Below are 21309 nucleotides of genomic sequence, written 5' to 3'. Positions count from 1 at the left end.
AAGGAGGGAAGGCTAGGAGTGGAAAAGTACAGAGTACTGACTCAGAGTAGGGAAAAGTGTCTTTAAGGCATCCTTCTCCCTTCCCCCACAAGGAGGTCTTGACAGAGGGCCTAAGGAGGACTTGGCCCAAGGCCTCAGATGAAGAGAGCTAGAAATGAAAGTACCAGAGCTAGGAATACAAATATTCCAAGAACATGACCAGCCAGGGGTTCTGAATCCTTGACTGCAACTCCCATCAGAGAATGCAGTGCATTGGCTGTGTACCAAGTCTGGTGTGGCAAAGGCAGCTTTTCCCCCATGAGGCCTGCCAAGTAAATTATTTGTAATTGCCTATGGTCAGGCTTGAAAAAAATCGCACATAGGTTTTTAACCAGGATCAGATTCCTCACTGGTTTCTCAGGAAAAGTTGAAAGCCAAAATTTCTTTCCAACTGAACAGTAAGTTCAACCCTAGTTAAAAGCTCAAGAAAATTGCTGAAACAGTGCTATTACCTTATGTATAGAACAATCCAATCTTTACTTACGGAAAAACATGACCTTAAATCCATTGTCACTGACCTGTATAAATATCTGACATTTTCTATCTGCAGAAGCAGCTTAAAATATAAATGGAGAAAGATAGCATGTGGGAAATCTTACTCAGAATGAATACCTCAATATATCCTCTCATATTTAATTTTTGAGTATAATCAAATAATTCTGAATGTTTTATAAGGAGTCATGACGGGAGATTCATAATTAATATTAAAATTCCTTTTATATCCATTGCACCCTTAATATAAATAATTCCAACCAGAATGATTCATTTCCCTCAAAACAGGGTTTCAGAAGAATGCCCTTATTGTGAAGATCTTCCCAATTCTTTTACTTTTTCATAATAAAAAACTTATTTAAATCATATATTATCTACAATGAGGTATTAGGACTCAGAGTATTGTAATTTAGCTATAATACTTATTTTCTCATTCTTAATAGCTGGCATTCAAATGGAATCACTTCAAGGTTACAAATAATAGAGATATAATATATTAAACAGCATAAAGGTAAACCCCAAGAAAGATAATATAATAAACTATAATTTAGTGCTGCAGTAAAGGGAGAGTAAGAGTAATAAAAGGAAATACACTAATTTTGTTGTTTCCATAGTGGTGAATTAATAGATACTGCTAAAGATTAACTTAAGGGAATTACACAGAGTTATAAAGATAGTCACTAAAGCAGAAATATAGGCCTTCCTAATCATGACAAGACAAACATACAGAAAAAATGAAAATAAAATATACAGTAAAGTGATTTTCTAAAAGCTATAAAAATAAAGAGTATACCATAAAATAATATAACTAAAAACAAACATATCTGTCATATCAGATGATTTTTAGAACTTACAGACAGACTTGATCACAAAGCAAATCTGTCATTTTCAAGAGGCACAGCTACAACAAAATGATTCAGAAAGGTTGAAAATAAAAGGGTGGGCAAACGTATACTAGGCAAAGGCAAACCAAACAAAGAGAATTATGATCAATTGTAGACAAGGTTGAATTTGAAGCAAAATGCATTAAATGAAACTAAGAATGGCACTTTAATGCTAGGGCAAAAAAGAGTAGAGTACAGAGTGATCAAGAAGGCACACTGAGAAATACCATTTGACCCAGCAATCCCATTACTAGGTATATACCAAAAGGAATATAAATCATTCCATTATAAAGATACACGCATTCATGTGTTTATTGCAGCACTGTTCATGATAGCAAAAACTTGGAACCAACCCAAGTGCCCATCAGTGATAGACTGGATTTTTAAAAATGTGGTACATATAGCCGGGCGCGGTGGCTCAAGCCTGTAATCCCAGCACTTTGGGAGGCTGAGACGGGCGGATCACAAGGTCAGGAGATCAAGACCATCCTGGCTAACACGGTGAAACCCCGTCTCTACTAAAAAATACAAAAAACTAGCCGGGCGAGGTGGCGGGCGCCTGTGGTCCCAGCTACTCCGGAGGCTGAGGCAGGAGAATGGCGTAAACCCGGGAGGCGGAGCTTGCAGTGAGCTGGAATCCGGCCCCTTCCCCCCGGCCCGGGGCGAGAGAGCAAAACCCAGCCCCAAAAAAAAAAAAAAAAAAAAAATGTGGTACATATACACCATGGAATACTATGCAGCCATAAAAAGGAATGAGGTCACGTCATTTGCTGGGACATGGAGGAAGCTGGAAGCTGTCATGCTCAGCAAACTAACACAGGAACAGAAAACCAAAGGCCGCATGTTCTCACTCATAAGTGGGAGCTGAACAATGAGAACACATGGACACAGGGAGGGGAACAACACACACTGGGGCCTGTTGAGGGGGCAAGAGGAGGGAGAACATCAGGACTAATAGCTAATGCATGTGGGGCTTAATACCTAGGTGATGGGTTGATAGGTACAGCAAACCACTATGGCACACATTTACCTATGTAACAAACCTGCACATTCTGCACACGTATCCCAGAACCTAAAATAAAATAAAATTTTTTAAAGGTGTATTGAAGATATTTAGCATACAAGGCTTGTTGGAAGGGAAGGCTATTAAAAATATATCAGTTTTGAATACCTATATACCAGCCTGGTGAGGTGGCTCATGCCTATAATTCCAGCACTTTGGGAGACCAAGGAAGGAGGATCACATAAGCCCAGGAGTTCAAGACCAGCCTGGGAGACATAGTGAGACCTCAGCTCTACAAAAAAGTTTTTTAAAAGACATGGTGGTGCATACTTGTAGTCTCAGTTACTCAGGAGGATAAGGCAGGAGGATCACCTGAGCCCCAGAGGTTGCAGTTGCAGTAAGTCATGATTATGCCACTGCACTCCAGCCTAGGCAACAGAGCGAGGACTTGTCTTAAAAAAAAAAAAAAAAAGTTTGTGAATCTCTTATCCAAAATACTTGAGACAGAAGTGTTTCAGACTTTGGATTTTTTTGAATTTTGGAATATTTGCATGTACATAATGACTTAGGGATGGGACCCAAGTCCAAACATGAAATTCATTGGTTTCATGTATACCTTATATACACCATCTGAAAGTAGTTTTATACTTTTTTTTTTTTTTTTTTTTTTTGACAGAAGTTTTCCCTGTCGCCCAGGCTAGAATGCAGTGGCGTGTTCTCGGCTCACTGCAACCTCCGCCTCCCGGGTTCAAGCGACTCTCCTGCCTCAGTCTCCCAAGTTGCTGGGATTACAGGTGCCCGCCACCACACCCAGCTAATTTTTGTATTTTCTAGTACAGACAGGGTTTCACCATCTTGGTCGGGCTGGTCTCAAACTCCTGACCTCATGGATCCACCCACCTCGGCCTCCCAAAGTGCTGGGATTACAGGCGTGAGCACCATTCCCAGCCTATACAATATTTTTAAAATAATTTTGTGCACGAAACAGAGTTTTGACTGTAACCCATCACATGAGGTCAGATGTGGAATTTTCCACTTATGGCCTCATGTTGGCCCTCAAAAATTTTGGATTTGGAACATTTCAAATTCAGACTTTTAGATTAGGGATGTTCAACCTGTATTGGCAATATAATCCAGTGCCACATTAAAAGAATTATATACCAAAAATTCAAATATGATTTAATATTAGGAAATCTATTAATATAATTTACTATGTTAACATATCTAAGGAGAAGAAACATGATCATGTTCATCTCTCTAACTTCTGAAAAAGCATTTGATAAACTTCAACATCCAATTTTGTTTTGTAAAAACTCTAATAAAACAGAAACAGATAGCTATTCTTTAGCATAATACTTTTTCAATTCAAGAGTTAGTATTGTTCTTAATGGAGAAACACTAAAGACATTCCCATGCAAGATAAAGAAGTTCAGTATCATCACCATTATTTAGAAGTATTCTGGGCCATGAAGCAGTAGGATAGTAATGATGACACTGCAGATGTTTCACTATTTGATACAGAAGAGGAGACAACTGATAGACCAAAAAAATCCAAAAATCAGATATTCAGTGGTATCATTTTTCCACTTATTCTTTCAAGTCAGTCTACCTTCATTCATCATCTGTCTTCTCTATGAGTTACTCAGCAGCAGCTTTATTGCCTGTATGATGACAATTATCTTGTTGTTGTCATGTGACTTTTGGGCAGCAAAGAATGTCACAGGTAGACTAACGGTTGGTCTATGTTGGCGGAGTCACATAGATGAAGATGGAAAGAGCCATTGGGTGTTTGAATCTAGAAAGGCATCCTCTCAAGAGAATAAAACTGTGTCAGAAGCTGAATCAAGAATCTTTTGATTGGGACTTATAGCCTGTGCAGTGCTTTGGGTGATATTTGCCTTTAGTGCCCTGTTCTCCTTCAGGGTAAACTGGTTAGCAGTGGTTATTATGGGTATAGTGCTACCAGATGCCAACCTATATGGTTACATCAGGTGTAAGGTGAGCAGCAGAAATAATTTAACCAACATGGCTACCTTGTATCTTGTAAAGCAGTTTTTAAGACAAAACACTGGAGATGATCAGAGAAGCTTCCTAAATAGAGAAAGCTTATGTGCTTTGTTACATTGGGGAACAACTGAACAGATTCTTGACTCTGAACTTTTTGGAGCTTAGTCCATATCTCGATGAGGATGGTTGGCTTTGTTTTTCCACTTAAAAACTATAGAAAGGAAAAGTAGTTTTCGTTTTGTTTTTATTTCCTTTCCAGCAGTTGGGATTGGAAAGTATGTTGGCAGTAGAAACATTGTCAAGATTTGTTCTGTAGTGTATGTATGTGTTCCATAGGTATGCACGTGGTCATGTAATGTCAATATATCCCAAATTAATGAAAGAGTTTTTTTACATATATAATGGAGACCTTTGCATTTTGATCCATAGAACATAGGAGGTTGTTCTTAGTCTATCTCAAAGCTCTATGTGTTTACATATTATTTCTGTAGATTATTTTCAGAAGTAAGTTTTGCTTCCAGGGTAAGAGTGAGTACTTTGACTTAAGTGTAAATGAGAAATAATTGTTAGATTGTCATATGTACTTCATGGAGAAATTTCTTAGACAAATACAAGCAAGTGAAAACCAAATTGGGCTAGTGGTATTAACTAGTTTCTAAAATGTTATTTTTATTTGTAAGAATTCATTTACTTACAGCCCAGGTAATATGAATGGAATCATCATAGTTTATGTTTAAGGGATACCCAGAGATTCCTGCTGTTCTATTTATTTTACAGAAAAGATGGCCAGATTTTTCTTTAGAACTTCCTGAAAGCTCTTCAGTGGACCTTGAGCTAATAAAATCTATCTTTTACCACTAAAACAATAAAAATAAAAATAGAAGTATTCTAGAGATTTTCATTGATGTAATGATACAAGAAAAAGAAATTAGGGTATGAAATGAGAAAAGATGAGATTAAATTGTTATTTGCAGATTATTTGATTATGTATCCAGAAAACCCAAGAGAATCAACTAGGAAATTATTTGAAACAATAAAATAATCCACAGCAAAATCAGCACAGATATTTGTACTCTTTATATGTCTAAAAGCAACAAGTTAAAAGTTATAATGGAAGAAAATTTTTCATCACAATAACCAAAATGATCAAATACTTATGAATGAAATTAACAATAAATATGCAAGATTTGTATGACTTAAAATACTATTGTTATATTTACATTAAAAATAATGTTATACATCATAAATATATACAGTTTTCCTTTTGCCAATTAAAAAATTGCTTAATACTATTGAGAAACACACACAAAAAAAGACTTGAACAAATAAAAAATCATTAGTTCTTGGGAAGACTCAGATGTCAATTATCCCTAATGTACAAATGTAATGCAATTCCCAAAAATTATAAAATTTCCAACAGGAGAACTAGACATTCTGCTCCTAAAGTTCAAATTTTAAAAGAAAGAATATCCAGGGACTATTCCTATCAGATATTAAACACAATGTGATACTGGAGATTGAAAAGACAGATTGTAATGGAATACAATTTAAAGTTCATTAAAAAAAAATACATGTAGGAACTTAATATATAGATATTATATATATAATATATAAAGATAACATTTAAAATGAGTTGGGGAAAAGGCTATTAATAAATGTTTGGATCAGCTGGATAGCCATATGGGAAAAATAAAGCTAGATCCATACTCACAGCATATACCAGCATAGATTCCTGATGGAGCAAAGTATAAAAATAAACTAAACAAGTACTAGAACAGATTGTATTAGTCTGAGTATAATCAGGAAACAAACCATAGTGATTTAAACAAGGAAAGTTTGTGTAAAAAGTTTGAATACAGGCTGGGCATGTTGGTTCATGCATGTAATCCTAGCACTTTGGGAGGCCAAGGTGGGAGGATTGCTTGAGGCCAGGTGTTCACAACCAGCCTGAGCAACATAGTGAGACCTCATCTCTACAAAAAATTTAAAAATAAAAGATTAGCCAGACATGGTGGCCTGCACCTGTAATCCTAGCTACTCAGGTGGCTGAGGCGAGGGGATCCCTCGAGCCCAGTGTCATGAGCTATGATTTCCTCATTACTGCATTCTAGCCTGGGTGACAGAGCAAGATCCTATCTCAAAAAAACAAAAACAAAAACAAAAAAAAACTGAAATATAGCTTAACATATTAAACTATGATAATAGATTACCTATTAGATATAAGGGAATTTATATGGTACCCTAGGGCTAAGGGAGAGATCCTAAGGAAAGTCAAACTTGAAAAGAGGACTCCCTTCCCGAGGCTGGGGTTCACACCAAATTGCAGAATGTGTATTTGTAACCCACTGGATGGCAGAGAAGTTCACTGGTTTGTCAAGGCTAAAGTTGGTCTACAGTTACTGGGAAAGCAGGAAGCTACTCTCCAGTGATAGGTGAGCTACAGTGATGGCTGGGTATACAGTCATGCAGAGAGAGTGCAGGCAGGATGCCCAGAATGTGTATTCTCCATGTTGGAAGAGCAGTAGCATTGAGATGGCCACAGGAGACAAACTTCTCATGGGGAGGGACAAGTGAGCAAAGGGAATTAGGCATTAGTACAGGCAAGAGGTCTGAATCATATGGTGTCCGTGTTGAAAGGGCTGCAGAAAGGTGATTACTAGGCCAGGCAGGGCTATGAAGTCACTGAAAGACTATGAATTCTGAATGCATGGATGGGTCACCATTAAATATCCCTGCACCCCACAGCTGACCCACAGTGTGCTGCATGTAACAACAGAAGAGCCTCCTCATGTCCCTCCAGTGCCCTTTACTAAGAAAACTTAACATTGTGCTCACTGTAAAACAGAAATGCTTAAAGGAATTTATCACAGAGCATGTATTGAAGGATGAATTTGGAGTTGAGAAGCAGTAAATTAATAATTAATAAACAGACCATGGGGAGAAAATAATATAAGAATAGGAATGGCTTTTCTAAGCATAGTATAAAACCAAAAAAATCTAAAAATAAAAGATTAATAATATATAAAAACAGAATGTATGCTTGGCAAAGAATATACATGCAAATTCTAAAGATAAATAACAATATGAGGAAAAATATTTGCTTCTCATATCACATAGGGTTAATTTTCTACATATGTAGAAAACTCCTACAATTCAGTAAGAAAAAAACATTCAATAACTCAATAGAAAATGAGGATGGATGGGCCGGGCACGGTGGCTCACGCCTGTAATCCTAGCACTTTGGGAGGCCAAGGCGGGCAGATCACGAGGTCAGGAGATTGAGACCATCCTGGCTAACAAGGTGAAACCCTGTCTTTACTAAAAAAATACAAAAAATTAGCCAGGCATGGTGGCGGGTGCCTATAGTCCCAGCTACTCGGGAGGCTGAGGCAGGAGAATGGCATGAACCCAGGAGGTGGAGCTTGCAGTGAGCCGAGATCACACCACTGCACCTCCAGCCGGGGCAGCAGAGTGAGACTCCATCTCAAAAAAAAAAAAAAAAAGAAAAAGAAAATGAGGATGGATATACACAGTCAGTTTTCAGAAAAGAAAATATAAATGACATTGAGACATGAAAATACATCAACCTCATTCATAGTAAGAGAAATTCAAATATGCAGAGATGTCACTTTCCACCTATATGATTGGCAAAAATTTTTTCTATGACACATTGTCATGAGAATTTGAAGAAATAAGCATGCTTATATGCCATTTGTCAGTGTATAAATTGACATAATTTCTATAGGGGCAATTTGGTGACAATATCACAATTTACATATCTTTTAACGTAGCAAATTCACTTCCAGGACCTTATCCTACATATGTATTTGCACATGTGCAAAATAAGTACAAGATTATTTGTTTCAGCACTGTTTGCTGTTACAAAAGATTGGAAACAAATTGAATGTCTGTTAATAGGGGATTGGTTACATAAAATCACGGTTCATCCTTTAATGGAATACTCTATAATGATGTGAAATGATTGCTCAAATACAATAATCAACAAAAGCAAGATACAGAAAAGTATTGCCATCAATTCTATTTAGGGAAGAAAAATGATAAAATTACATATTCTTTTGAATTTCAAACCCTACGAATGTATGTATTCAAAATACATAAATATTAAAAATACATTTATGCTGATAAAATGCCAATTTATATATAGGGAGTCTTTGTAAGATTTTATTTTTTATAAAGGGAATTCTGATTTTCTTTTTAAATATTTTTAATCCCCTCCCTAAACAGCATTCTGGTTTCTTGACCTGACCTCCAATGAAACATCAATCTAAGTTATCGTAACTGCCTAGGGCCATATTATCTATAGGATAACCCAAAAAAGTTCATGTATGAAAGCCCAGAAATAGAATTCTTGAAGATTTTGTCAAGCCAAGGCATTTACGTGATGTTCAACAAGTATTAGCCATACTCAAGTGCTCTAGGTCAATAATATATGTCTACTGATTCCTGGAGTTTACCCAATATTTTCAATTTTTTATCCCTTATTTCTCTAATTTGACTTTCTGATAACCAACTAGAATGTGCCACAGCTTTACAGCCTCTGAAATCCTCTTCACCTTTACTTTAATACTGACTTGTGCTGATCTAGCACTAGCCTATGCCTTTGTGACCAATCCCTCCAACAATGATATGAGTGTCAACCTATTTCTTTTTTTTTTTTTTTTTTTTTTTTTTTGTTGAGACGGAGTCTGGCTCTGCCGCCCAGGCTGGAGTGCAGTGGCCGGATCTCAGCTCACTGCAAGCTCCGCCTCCCGGGTTTACGCCATTCTCCTGCCTCAGCCTCCCAAGCAGCTGGGACTACAGGCGCCTGCCACCTCGCCTGGCTAGTTTTTTTGTATTTTTAGTAGAGACGAGGTTTCACCGTGTTAGCCAGGATGGTCTCGATCTCCTGACCTCGTGATCCGCCCGTCTCGGCCTCCCAAAGTGCTGGGATTACAGGCTTGAGCCACCGCGCCCGGCCGTGTCAACCTATTTCAAGACAACCCTATAGATAGATGATAGACAGAGAAAATACTTAAATTTTAAATAAATGAGATAATACTATGCCTGCTGATTCCATTATCTAATTTTTTTTTTTTAATTATAGGCCAGGTATGGTGGCTCACGCCTATAATCCCAACACTTTGGGAGGCAAGGTGGGAGGCTCAATTGAGCCCATGAGTTCGAGACCAGCCTAGGCAACATAGCAAGACCTTGCCTCTACTAAAAATTTAAAAATTAGCCAGGTGTGGTGGTTCATGCCTGTAGTCCCAGCTACTCCAGAGGCTAAGGAAGGAGAATTGCTTGAGCCTGGAAGTTTGAGGCTGCAGTGAATCATTGTTCAATTCCCACCTATGAGTGAGAACATGAGGTATTTGGTTTTCTGTTCTTGCTATAGGTTGCTAAGAATGATGGTTTCAGCTGCATCTATGTCCCTACAAAGGACATGAACTCATCCTTTATGGCTGTGTATAGTATTCCATGGTGTGTATGTGCTACATTTTCTAATCCAGTTCGTCACTGATGGACATTTTGGGTTGATTCCAAGTTCCTGCTATTGTGAATAGTGCCACATTAAACATACATGTACATGTCTTTATAGCAGCCATGACTATAATCCTTTTGTATATCCCCAGTAATGGGATGAAGGGTCAAATGGTGCTTCTAGTTCTAGGATCCTTTGAGGAATCGCTTACACTGGTTTCTCTACAATGGTTGAGCTAGGTTTACAGTCCCACCAACAGTGTAAAGTGTTCCTATTTCTCCATATCCTCCAGCACCTGTTGTTTTTGATTTTTAATGATTGCCTTTCTAACTGTGAGATGGTATCTCATTGTGGTTTATTTTGATTTCCATTTCCGATGGCGAAAGTGATGATGAGCATTTTTCATGTGTCTGTTATTGTATAACGTCTCTTTTGAGTAGTGTCTGTTCATATCCTTTGCCCACCTCCTTTGATGTGGGTTGTTTGTTTTTTTCTCTTGTAAATTTGTTTGAGTTCTTTGTAGGTTCTGGATATTAGCCCTTTGTCAGATGAGTAGGATTGCAAAAATTTTCTCCCATTCTGTAGGTTGCCTGTTCACCTGGATGGTAGTTTCTTTGCTGTGCAGAAGCTCTTAGTTTAATTAGATCCCATTTTTCAATTTTGGCTTTGTTGCCATTGCTTTTGGTGTTTTAGACATGAAGTCCTTTTGCCCATGCCTATGTCCTGAATGGTATTACCTAGGTTTCTCTAGGGTTTTTATGGTTTTAGGGTCTAACATTTAAGTCTCTAATCCATCTTGAATTAATTTTTCAGATAAGGAGTAAAGAAAGGATCCAGTTTCAGCTTCATCACTTATGGCTAGGCCATTTCCCTAGCACTATTTATTAAATAGGGAATCCTTTCCCCCATTTCCTTGTTTTTTTGTCAGTTTTTAGAATGTAAAGATCAGATGTGGCTGTAGATGTGTGGTAATATTTCGAGTGGCTCTGTTCTGTCTCCATTGGTCTATATCTCTGTTTTGGGTACCAGTACCATGCTGTTTTGGTTACTGTAGCCTCGTAGTATAGTTTGAAGTCAGGTATGTGGATGCCTCCAGCTTTGTTCTTTGGCTTAGGATTGTTCCTGTATAATGTGGGCTCTTTTTTGGTTCCATATGAACTTTAAAGCAGTTTTTTCCAATTCTGTGAAGAAAGTCATTGGCAGCTTAATGGGGATGGCATTGAATCTATAAATTACCTTGGGCAGTATGGCCATTTTCAAGATATTGATTCTTCCTATCCATGAGCATGGTATGTTCTTCCATTTGTTTGTGTCCTTTTTTATTTCATTGAGCAGTGGTTTGTAGTTCTCCTTGAAGAGGTCCTTCACATCCCTTGTAAGTTGGATTCCTAGTTATTTTATTCTCTTTGTAGTAATTGTGAATGGGAATTCATTCATGATTTGGCTCTCTGTTTGTCTATTATTGGTGCATAGGAATGCTTGTGATTTTTGCACACTGATTTTGTATTCTGAGACTTTGCTGAAGTTGCTTATCAGCTTAAGGAGATTTTGGGCTGAGACAATGGGGTTTTCTAAATATACAATCATGTCCTCTGCAAACAGGGACATTTTGACTTCTTCTTTTCCTAACTGAACCCTTTATTTGTTTCTCTTGCCTGATTACCCTAGCCAGAACTTCCAACACTATGTCGAATAGGAGTGGTGAGAGAGGGCATCCCTGTCTTGTGCCAGTTTTCAAAGGGAATGCTTCCAGTTTTTGCCCATTGAGTATGATATTGGCTGTGGGTTTGTCATCAATAGCTCTTACTATTTTGAGATATGTTCCATCAATACCGAATTTATTGAGAGTTTTTAGCATGAAGGGCTGTTGAATTTTGTCAAAGGCCTTTTCTGCATCTATTGAGATAATCGTGTGGTTTTTGTCTTTGGTTCTGTTTATATGCTGGATTACGTTTATTAATTTGCATTATGTTGAACCAGCCTTGCATCCCAGGGATGAAGCCCACTTGATCTTGGTGGATAAGCTTTTTGATGTGCTGCTGGATTCGGTTTGCCAGTATTTTATTGAGGATTTTTACATCGATGTTCATCAAGGATATTGGTCTAAAATTCTCTTTTTTTGTTATATCTCTGTCAGGCTTTGGTATCAGGATGATGTTGGCCTCGTAAAATGAATTAGGGAGGATTCCGTCTTTTTCTATTGATTGGAATAGTTTCAGAAGGAATGGTACCGACTCCTCCTTGTACCTCTGGTAGAATTCGGCTGTGAATCCGTCTGGTCCTGGACTTTTTTTGGTTGGTAGGCTATTAATTATTGCCTCAGTTTCGGAGCCTGCTATTGGTCTATTCAGGGATTCAACTTCTTCCTGGTTTAGTCTTGGGAGAGTGTAAGTGTCCAGGAAATTATCCATTTCTTCTAGGTTTTCTAGTTTATTTGCATAGAGGTGTTTTAAGTAGTATCTCTGATGGTAGTTTGTATTTGTGGGTCATGGTGATATCCCTTTATCATTTTTTATTGTGTCTATTTGATTCTTCTCTTCTTTCTTTCTCTCTTATTAGTTCTATAGTGGTCTATCAATTTTGTTGATCTTTTTTCAAAAACCAGCCTTGGATTCATTGATTTTTAAGGTTTTTAGTTCGTGACTTTCCAGTTCTGCTCTGATCTTAGTTATTTCTTGCCTTCTGCTAGCTTTGAATGTGTTTGTTTTGCTTCTAGTTCTTTTTAATTGTGATGTTAGTGTCAATTTTAGATCTTTTCCCTGCTTTCTCTCTTTGTGGGCATTTAGTGCTATAAATTTCTCATTAATAATTGCTTTAAATGTGTCCCAGAGATTCTGGTATGTTGTATCTTTTGTTCTTACTTGCTCTAAAGAACATCTTTATTTCTGCCTTCATTTTGTTATGTACCCAGTAGCTCATTCAGGGAGTAGGTTGTTCAGTTTCCATGTAGTTGGAGTGGTTTTGATTGAGTTTCTTAGTCCTGAGTTCTAGTTTGATTGCACTGTGGTCTGAGAGACAGTTTGTTATAATTTCTTGTTCTTGTACATTTGCTGAGGAGTGCTTTACTTCCAACTATGTGGTCAATTTTGGAATAAGTACATGTGGTGCTGAGAAGAATGTATGTTCTGTTGATTTGGGTGGAGAGTTCTGTGATGTTTATTAGGTCCGCTTGGTGCAGAGTTGAGTTCAATTCCTGGATATCCTTGTTAACTTTCTGTCTCATTGATGTGTCTAATATTGACAGTAAGTGTTAAAGTCTCCCATTATTATTGTATGGGAGGCTAAGTCTCTTTGTAAGTCTCTCTAAGGACTTGCTTTATGGAATCTGGTGCTCCTGTATTGGGTGCATATATATTTAGGATAGTTAGCTCTTCCTGATGAATTGATCCCTTTACCATTATGTAATGGCCTCTTTGTCTCTTTTGATCTTTGATGGTTTAAAGTCTGTTTTATCAGAGACTAGGATTGCAATCCCGCTTTTTTGTTTTCCACTTGCTTGGTAGGATCTCCTCCATCCCTTTATTTTTGAGCCTGTGTGTGTCTCTCTGCATGTGAGATGGGTCTCCTGAACACAGCAAACTGATGGTGGCTGACTTTATCCAATTTGCTAGTCTGTGTCTTTTAATTGGACCCAAGCTAGCCCATTTACATTTAAAGTTATTATTGTTATGTGTGAACTTGATCCTGGTCATTATGATATTAGTTGGTTATTTTGCTTTGCTAGTTGATGCAGTTTCTTCCTCTAGCATTGATGGATCTCATATTTTGACATAAGCTTTTTGTAATGACTGGTACCAGTTGTTCCTTTTCCCATGTTTAGTGCTTCCTTCAGGATCTCTCTTTGTAGGACAGGCCTGGTGGTGACAAAAATCTCTAAGCATTTGTTTGTTTTAGAAGAATTTTATTTCTCCTTCACTTATGAAACTTCTTAGTTTGGCTGATATGAAATTCTGGGCTGAAAATTCTTTTCTTTAAAATGTTGAATATTGGCTCCCCCACTCTTCTGGCTTGCAGAGTTTCTGCTGAGAGATCTGCTGTTGGGCCTGATGGGCTTCCCTGTGTGTAACCCGACCTTCTCTCTGGCTGCCCTTTAACATTTTTTCCTTCATTTCAGCTTTGTGAATCTGACACTATGTGTCTTGGGAGCCCTCCCCCAGTGAGTATCATTGTATGCTTCTCTGTATTTCCTGAGAATTTGAATGTTGGCCTGCCTTACTGTTGGGAAGTTCTCCTGGATGATATCCTGAAGAGTGTTTTCCAACTTGGTTCCATTTTCCCCATCACTTTAAGGCACACCAGTCAGATGTAGATTTGGTCTTTTCGCATAATCCCATACTTCTTGGAGGCTTTGATCATTTCTTTTTACTCTTTTTTCTCCACGCTTCTCTTCTCACTTCATTTCATTCATTTGATCTTCAATCGCTGATACTCTTTCTTCCAGTTGATCGAGGCGGTTACTAAAGCTTGTGCATTTGTCACGTAGTTCTCGTGTTATGGTTTTCATCTTTATCAGTTCTTTTAAGGTCTTCTCTGCCTTGATTATTCTAGTTATCCATTCTTCCATTCTTTTTTCAAGGTTTTTAGTTTCTTTGCGCTGGTTACGTAGTTCCTCCTTTAGCTCTAAGAAGTTTGATCGACTGAAGCCTTCTTCTCTCAGCTCGTCAAAGTCATTCTCTGTCCAGCTTTGTTCCGTTGCTGGTTATGAGCTGCGTTCCTTTGGAGGGGAGATGCCCTCTGATTTTTTGCATTTCCAGCTTTTCTGCCCTGCTTTTTCCCCATCTTTGTGGTTTTATCTGCCTTTGGGCTTTGATGATGGTGATGTACTGATGGGGTTTTGGTGTGGGTGTCCTTTCTGTTTGTTAGTTTTCCTTCTAACAGTCAGGACCCTCAGCTGTAGGTCTGTTGGAGTTTCCTTGAGGTCCACTCCAGACCCTATTTTCCTGGGTATCAGCAGCGGAGGCTGCAGAAGATAGAATATTGCTGAACAGTGAGTGTTGCTGTCTGATTCTTGCTCTGGAAGCTTCGTCTCAGGGGTGTACCCTGCCATGTGAGGTGTGAGGTGTTTGTCTGCACCTAGTGGGGGATGTCTTCCAGTTAGGCTACTCAGGGGTCAGGGACCCACTTGAGCAGCCAGTCTGTCCGTTCTCAGATCTCAACCTCCATGGCAGTCTTTCCGTTCTCAGATCTCAACCTCCGTGCTGGGAGATCCACTGCTCTCTTCAAAGCTATCAGACAGAGGCATTTACCTCTGCCGAGGTTTCTGCTGCTTTTTGTTTAGCTATGCCCTGTGCCCAGAGGAGGAGTCTACAGAGGCAGGCAGGCCTCCTTGAGCTGCGGTGGGCTCCACCCAGTTCGAGCTTCCCAAAGGCTTTGTTTACCTACTTAAGCCTCAGCAATGGTGGGCGCCCCTCCCCCAGCCTTACTGCCACCTAGCAGTTAGATCTCAGACTGCTGTGCTAGCAATGAGGGAGGCTCTGTGGGCGTGGGACCCTCCAGGCCAAGTGTGGGATATAATCTCCTGGTGTGCCATTTGCTAAGACCCTTGGTAAAGCGCAGTCATAGGGTGGGAGTTACCCGATTTTCCAGGTGTTGTGTGTCTCAGTTTCCTTTGGCAAGGAAAAGGGATTCCCTTCCCCCTTGCGCTTCCCAGGTGAGGTGATGCCTCGCCCTGCTTCAGCTCTCGCTGGTCAGGCTGCACCAGCTGAGCAGCACCGATTGTCTGGCACTCCCCAGTGAGATGAACCCAGTACCTCAGTTGAAAATGCAGAAATCACCCGTCTTCTGTGTCACTCATGCTGGGAGCTGGAGGCTGAAGCTGTTCCTATTTGGCCATCTTGGGCATGCCCCCAATATTATCTTTTTTAATTATTATTTTGAGATGGAGTCCCACTCTGTGGCCCAGGCTGGAGTACAGTGGCACGATCTCAGCTCACTGCATCCTCCGCCTCCCAGGTCTAAGTGATTCTCATGCCTCAGTCTCCCGAGTACCTGGGATTACAGGTGTGCACAACCACACCTGGCTAATTTTTGTATTTCTTTTTTTTTAGTAGAGGTGGGGTTTCACCATGTTGGCCAGGCTGGTCTCGAACTCCTGACCTCAAATGATCCACCCACCTCTGCCTCCCAAAGTGCCAGGATTACAGGCTTGAGCCACCGCCCCCAGCCAATATTATCTTTTTTTTTTTTTTTTTGAGACGAGTTCCCGCCTGTCTCCAGGCTGGAGTGCAGTGGCTGATCTCTTGGCTCACTGCAAGCTCCGCCTCCCAGGTTCAGGCCATTCTCCTGCCTCAGCCTCCTGAGTGCTGGGACTACAGGCTCTCGCCACCACCACCAAGCACTATTGTTGTTGTTGTTGTTGTTGTTATTTTAGAGATGGGTTTCACTGTTAGCCAGGGATGTGGTCTCATCTCCTGACCTCATGGACCCTGCCTTGGCCTCCCAAAGTTGGATTACAGGCTTTGTTTCACTGCTACTCGCCATTAATTTTTGTTACTCTTCAATTTCCTTGTGTGTATTTTACATGGACAACATACCTTCAGTTGGAGTAGCCACGTCTCAGATAATACCCACAGGTGGCTAGTGGATGCCATATTGCACAGAGGCTCTGCTGGATCACTTGTTAATCTGTGCCTCTCACTTCAAGCAGCTGGCGCTGTTTTTCTGGTGCCTTTTTTTTTTGACGAGCCTTGCTCTGTCGCTTGCTGGGCTGGAGGGCAGTGGTGCCATCTCTGCTCACTGCAACCTCCACCTCCGGTTCATGCCATTCTCCCGGGCCTCAGCCTCTGAATAGCTGGGACTACAGGCTACCACCACGCCTATTAATTTTTTTTTTTTTGTATTTTTAGTAGAGACAGGTTTTCACCATGTTAGCCAGAATGGTCTCGATCTCTCCTCTGACCTCGGGATCCGCCCCACCTCGCTTCCCAAAGTGCTAGATTACAGGCGCAGCCTCTCACTGCACCCGGCCAGCCTTTCTGGGTACTTTAGGTATGTTTCTATTCTAGAGCTGGCTCCTAGAACCCTCAAGGCTGACTTTGAAGGAGAAGCTGTTTGGACAGCATGTTGCCACGGAAGTGATTCTCAAGGCACTGACTGGCTTCAGAAGCAACAGAAATCTCTAGAAACCACTAGTTCTTTCCTTACATGGCTGAGGTGGCATAGGCAAGAATTTTGTCAGCCAAATTGTGGCTGAACATCTTAACTCAAAAGGCCTGAAGAGTAACTGTCCACCTATTTGTACCAACTCTGTACTTCCCTCATGAGCAAAAGATAAAACTGTACCAGGCAGGAGAACCCAGTATTATCTCGTTCACAGGCCATTTGGACTGGTCTGGGCAAACTGCACTAACTCTGGCCTCTGCTTCTCTTTTCTTTGCATTGCAATAGCCCCAGGCTCCACTGAGTTAAGGCTCACTTGAACCCAAATTTCTCAACTCCCAGTTTACATGGTAGTCACATTCTACAATGAATGAATGCACTCAACATTCCCAGCAGAGCACTTGGTGTTAGGTGGACCACTCTTCAGCAGGTGGTTTGGGCATGGAGTCATTTAATGCTCTCCACCTATGATGCAGCCTCAGCCTTGCCTCTGCATGTTGCAGTGTAGATTAGAGGAATTTTTTTCTCCTAAACTCCTTTTATTCTCTTTGTTCCTCTCATCTTTTGAGTCCTTGGCATTGCTTTCTTCAAAGAAAGCCTCAAAGAACTGAACATTGGCACTGTTTCTCCTTTTCAGATACTCTTTACACTTTTAATTTATATTACATTATCTAGGAGGGTTCATTCTCATTTAAATGAATGTCGTCCTTGTCAAGGTTAATATTCCCACTATTAGGTGGGGACTGAAATAAGAAACAGAAACTTAACAAAGAAGTAAAAGTGAGTATTTGCCACACAAACTGTAAGATAGAGAAGACTGCCAAAATCAGGAATAATTTTCTTATCTTTCACATTTTTCCATAAATCTCTAGAAATATAGTAAAATAAATAAGGATGTATCTGGGGGAGTTTCCTGGTCACAACCTTTTTACATTATGAGGTTGAGAGCTTGTCGCTTGGGTGTCTTTTTGTTTGTTCCAAGAATGTGTCAGAACAAATGCTTTTCATGAAATGTCACCTAGGTCAACTCCTTCGTTCATTCCATCAGTACAAGGCATTGGTCTTGGGCACTGTGCAAGTCTTAATCTATTTCCTTAGTCCTCAGTATGTCTGGTAATATTAACTTGAGATTTCAGTTCACAGTGAGATGAACACTATGGATTAGTTAACAGTGAATGATAAATATTTATGTATCTTGTGTTTCTTATACCTTTAAAAAGTCACATTTAACATGTCATTTGAGTTAGAAAAAAACTTCCTTGCATTTTAACATCTAGCTCTCTGCCAATTTCAACTTTGTATAGATAAAGTTTTGAAAAAAACTGTTACCCACTGAATGGAAGTGAGAGTGCAGTTTCCTGGAGTTCTTCCCCAGGAAGCTCTGATCTTAAGTCTTTTAGAGCATGAAGAGCAGCATAGTGTCTGTGCTCCCTCAGAGCATCCTTTGAGCCTCCCTATCCTATTTCATCTTTTATGGTTGGTCTAGAACCAATTTCAGAAGTGGATTCATGGTAATATGAGTGCATGTTCCAGCTGTTTTAATATTTGACAAGATGGATAAATTCCACCCCCAGGGTTATCAACACAATCAGTCTGTTTCTAGATCACTACAAAAAGGTTTTCACCAAAAAGCCATCTTCATCTTTCCCAGAAACATAGGCAGGGACCTCATAACTGAGATAGCTCTTGACTTTTGGTAGGTAGGAGGAAAGAGAGAAGACATTTAGCTGAAGGACCTGGAACCTGGGCTGTCTGATAGTCTTCAATAACAAGCACAGTGGTCTGTGGTACAATGGACTGATCAACAGAACCTTAATCAATTACTTTACATTTTTTCTGCCAGTGAAGTATAGACATGTGAAAATATGCATGAAGGCAGAGATGAGGACCCATGGTTCTGCTATAGATGAAGACATTGTCACAAGAGTGGCAGAGGAAATGACACTTTTCCCCAAAGACAAGAAAATCTACTCAGACAAGAGCTGTAAGACTGAACAATGACAGCTAGATGTCCACTGAGCTCTTCACCAGATGGGATAAGAGGGATTTGGGAGGCTTAGCACACGAGGGACCTTGCCTTTCAGAAACATTTTGAAGACTTCTTTGGGGTTTGGCACATTTGCACCTGTGAACTTTCAGGATATAGAAGTTTCTAAGAATTGATTTTTGAAAAGACACTAATCTGTCAAGTGCACTTGTCATTTTGCAACATGACAGCAATCCAACTGTTAATTACAGTTAAAGATAAACTATAGGCCGGGCGCGGTGGCTCAAGCCTATAATCCCAGCACTTTGGGAGGCCGAGACGGGCGATCACGAGGTCAGGAGATCGAGACCAGCCTGGCTAACACGGTGAAACCCCGTCTCTACCAAAAAAATACAAAAAACTAGCCGGGCAAGGTGGCGGGCGCCTGTAGTCCCAGCTACTCGGGAGGCTGAGGCAGGAGAATGGCGTAGACCCAGGAGGCGGAGCTTGCAGTGAGCCACTGCACTCTGGCCTGGGCGACAGAGCGAGACTCCGACTCAAAAAAAAAAAAAAAAAAGATAAACTATAAAATCCCCTTCACACTTACTGTTGCTGACTTTGACAGAAGTGCCTGGAAACAGCTGTGCAAGGGAGGCCTGAGGATCGAGGATTGTTTCTGACCCACAACACCCACACCTTAGAAGCTACTGTTGTGACTGAAGGTGTTCAAAGGCCCTGCTACAGTCTGAAGAGCATTAGGTTTTCACCTGCTAAAAACATTCTTCTGTTCTGTTTCTTTTTCTTCACACAGAGAGGATTCACTGACTTGCGTTTTCAGTTTAAATTGGTGGCACTTAACAGGTACAAATAGTGTCTGGTGGGAGAGCATGGCCCTGCAAGCTGAGCACTCTTGGCCTGGAGTGAACTGTCTGCATGTGGGGTGGGAGCTCCATATAAGGCCTCTGCAGAGCGGGGCAGACAGGTCCGTTACTCTGGCTGCTGATTACATCCATGATCATGGAATTCCTTCACCCATCTCTCACTTGATATCGCTTACCCACTTGCCTTCCTTGTACCACATCTTCTCCTGACCTTCACTTGCTACTAGATTTCCCCCAGCCATATCATCACAGAGGCTAATCAGAATAAGACGGTAGCTTCGAATTTGAGTCCTTGGTTCCTGTGGTTAAATGTTTGCTATTAGTTTTAAAATATGGGTCAATCTCTTGCTTTACTCCAGAGAACCATTTGAAATTCACGGGACCTGCACCTTCTCCATGGTTGACATGTGCCCAGACTGAGCAGTCAGTTTGCAGATTCAACATTGCCAAAGAAGTGGGAGTATTAAACACTAGAAATGCTAAGAGTTTTCAAGGATATGTATATTTATTATAATGTTTTTACTTCGGAACTTTAGGTAATAGAAATATAGGACATTGCTTATTTTAAAACATTGAGAAGGACATAAAATGGAATAATAGCTTATTTTTCCCCAGATACTCATAAAACAAATGGTATGAATTTTTTTAACTTTTATTTTAAGTTCAAGGGTGCATATGCAGGTACATAGGTTAACTTGTGTCATGGGGGTTTGTTGTACAGATTATTTCATCACCCAGGTATTAAGCCTACTACCCATTAGTTATTTTTCCTGGTCCTCTCCCTCCTCCCACACTCCACCCTCTGACAGGCCCCAGTGTGTGTTGTCCCTTTTTATGTGTCCATGTGTTCTCATCATTTAGCTCCCACTTATAAGTCAGAACATGCAGTATTTGGTTTTCTGTTCCTGCGTTAGTTTGGAATTTTTATTGTTAAATCCATAGTAATATGTCATCACAATTGTAGACACAGACAAGCTTAGTCTGAAGTTGTGGCTGGTTCTGAGTGTCATCTAATAATGACACCCTATATGGCATCACCAGGCTGGACTGCCCTGATCACTGAGAAGTAAGGCTTAGATTCCAGCCGTTGTGAATCATTCTGTGACTGTCCCATAGTTGCAGTACAACTGCAGACACATAATTAGAACAATGTGCAGCATTTTTATATATAAAATGTAATAGAATGAATTTATGATATGGAAATGCCTTGTAGGGTATCACATTTAGTCTTTTAAAAATACCAAGGTGAGGCTTAAAATTTTTAGTACATATTCTCAAATTGGAGTTAAGTTACATTTCTTTTATAGCCTTTTGGGTATCTGGTCAAGAGAAAACAAGATTTTTCTCCGTTTACAGTGATGCAATAAGCTCAACACATTTTGGCCACCAAATAAGTAAAATAGGAATAAAAATTGATACTGAATGTTGTATCATTTGAGCAGTAGTTATTTTATTTA

General features: G+C 39.9%; 1 protein-coding gene and 2 pseudogenes across 3 annotated transcripts in view; all 3 read left to right on the top strand.

The window, feature by feature from the left end:
• Positions 1–21309, top strand: part of M1AP (meiosis 1 associated protein) — a 96786-nt gene that overhangs the window by 15331 nt on the left and 60146 nt on the right. The window lies entirely within an intron of this gene.
• LOC103877069 lies at positions 3316–6377 on the top strand (annotated as a pseudogene).
• Positions 4366–19350, top strand: LOC110741148 (annotated as a pseudogene).

The sequence above is a fragment of the Papio anubis genome, chromosome 14 (genome assembly GCF_008728515.1).
Source record: "Papio anubis isolate 15944 chromosome 14, Panubis1.0, whole genome shotgun sequence".
Classification (NCBI taxonomy): domain Eukaryota; kingdom Metazoa; phylum Chordata; class Mammalia; order Primates; family Cercopithecidae; genus Papio; species Papio anubis.
This window is presented reverse-complemented; position numbering and strand designations above follow the sequence as displayed.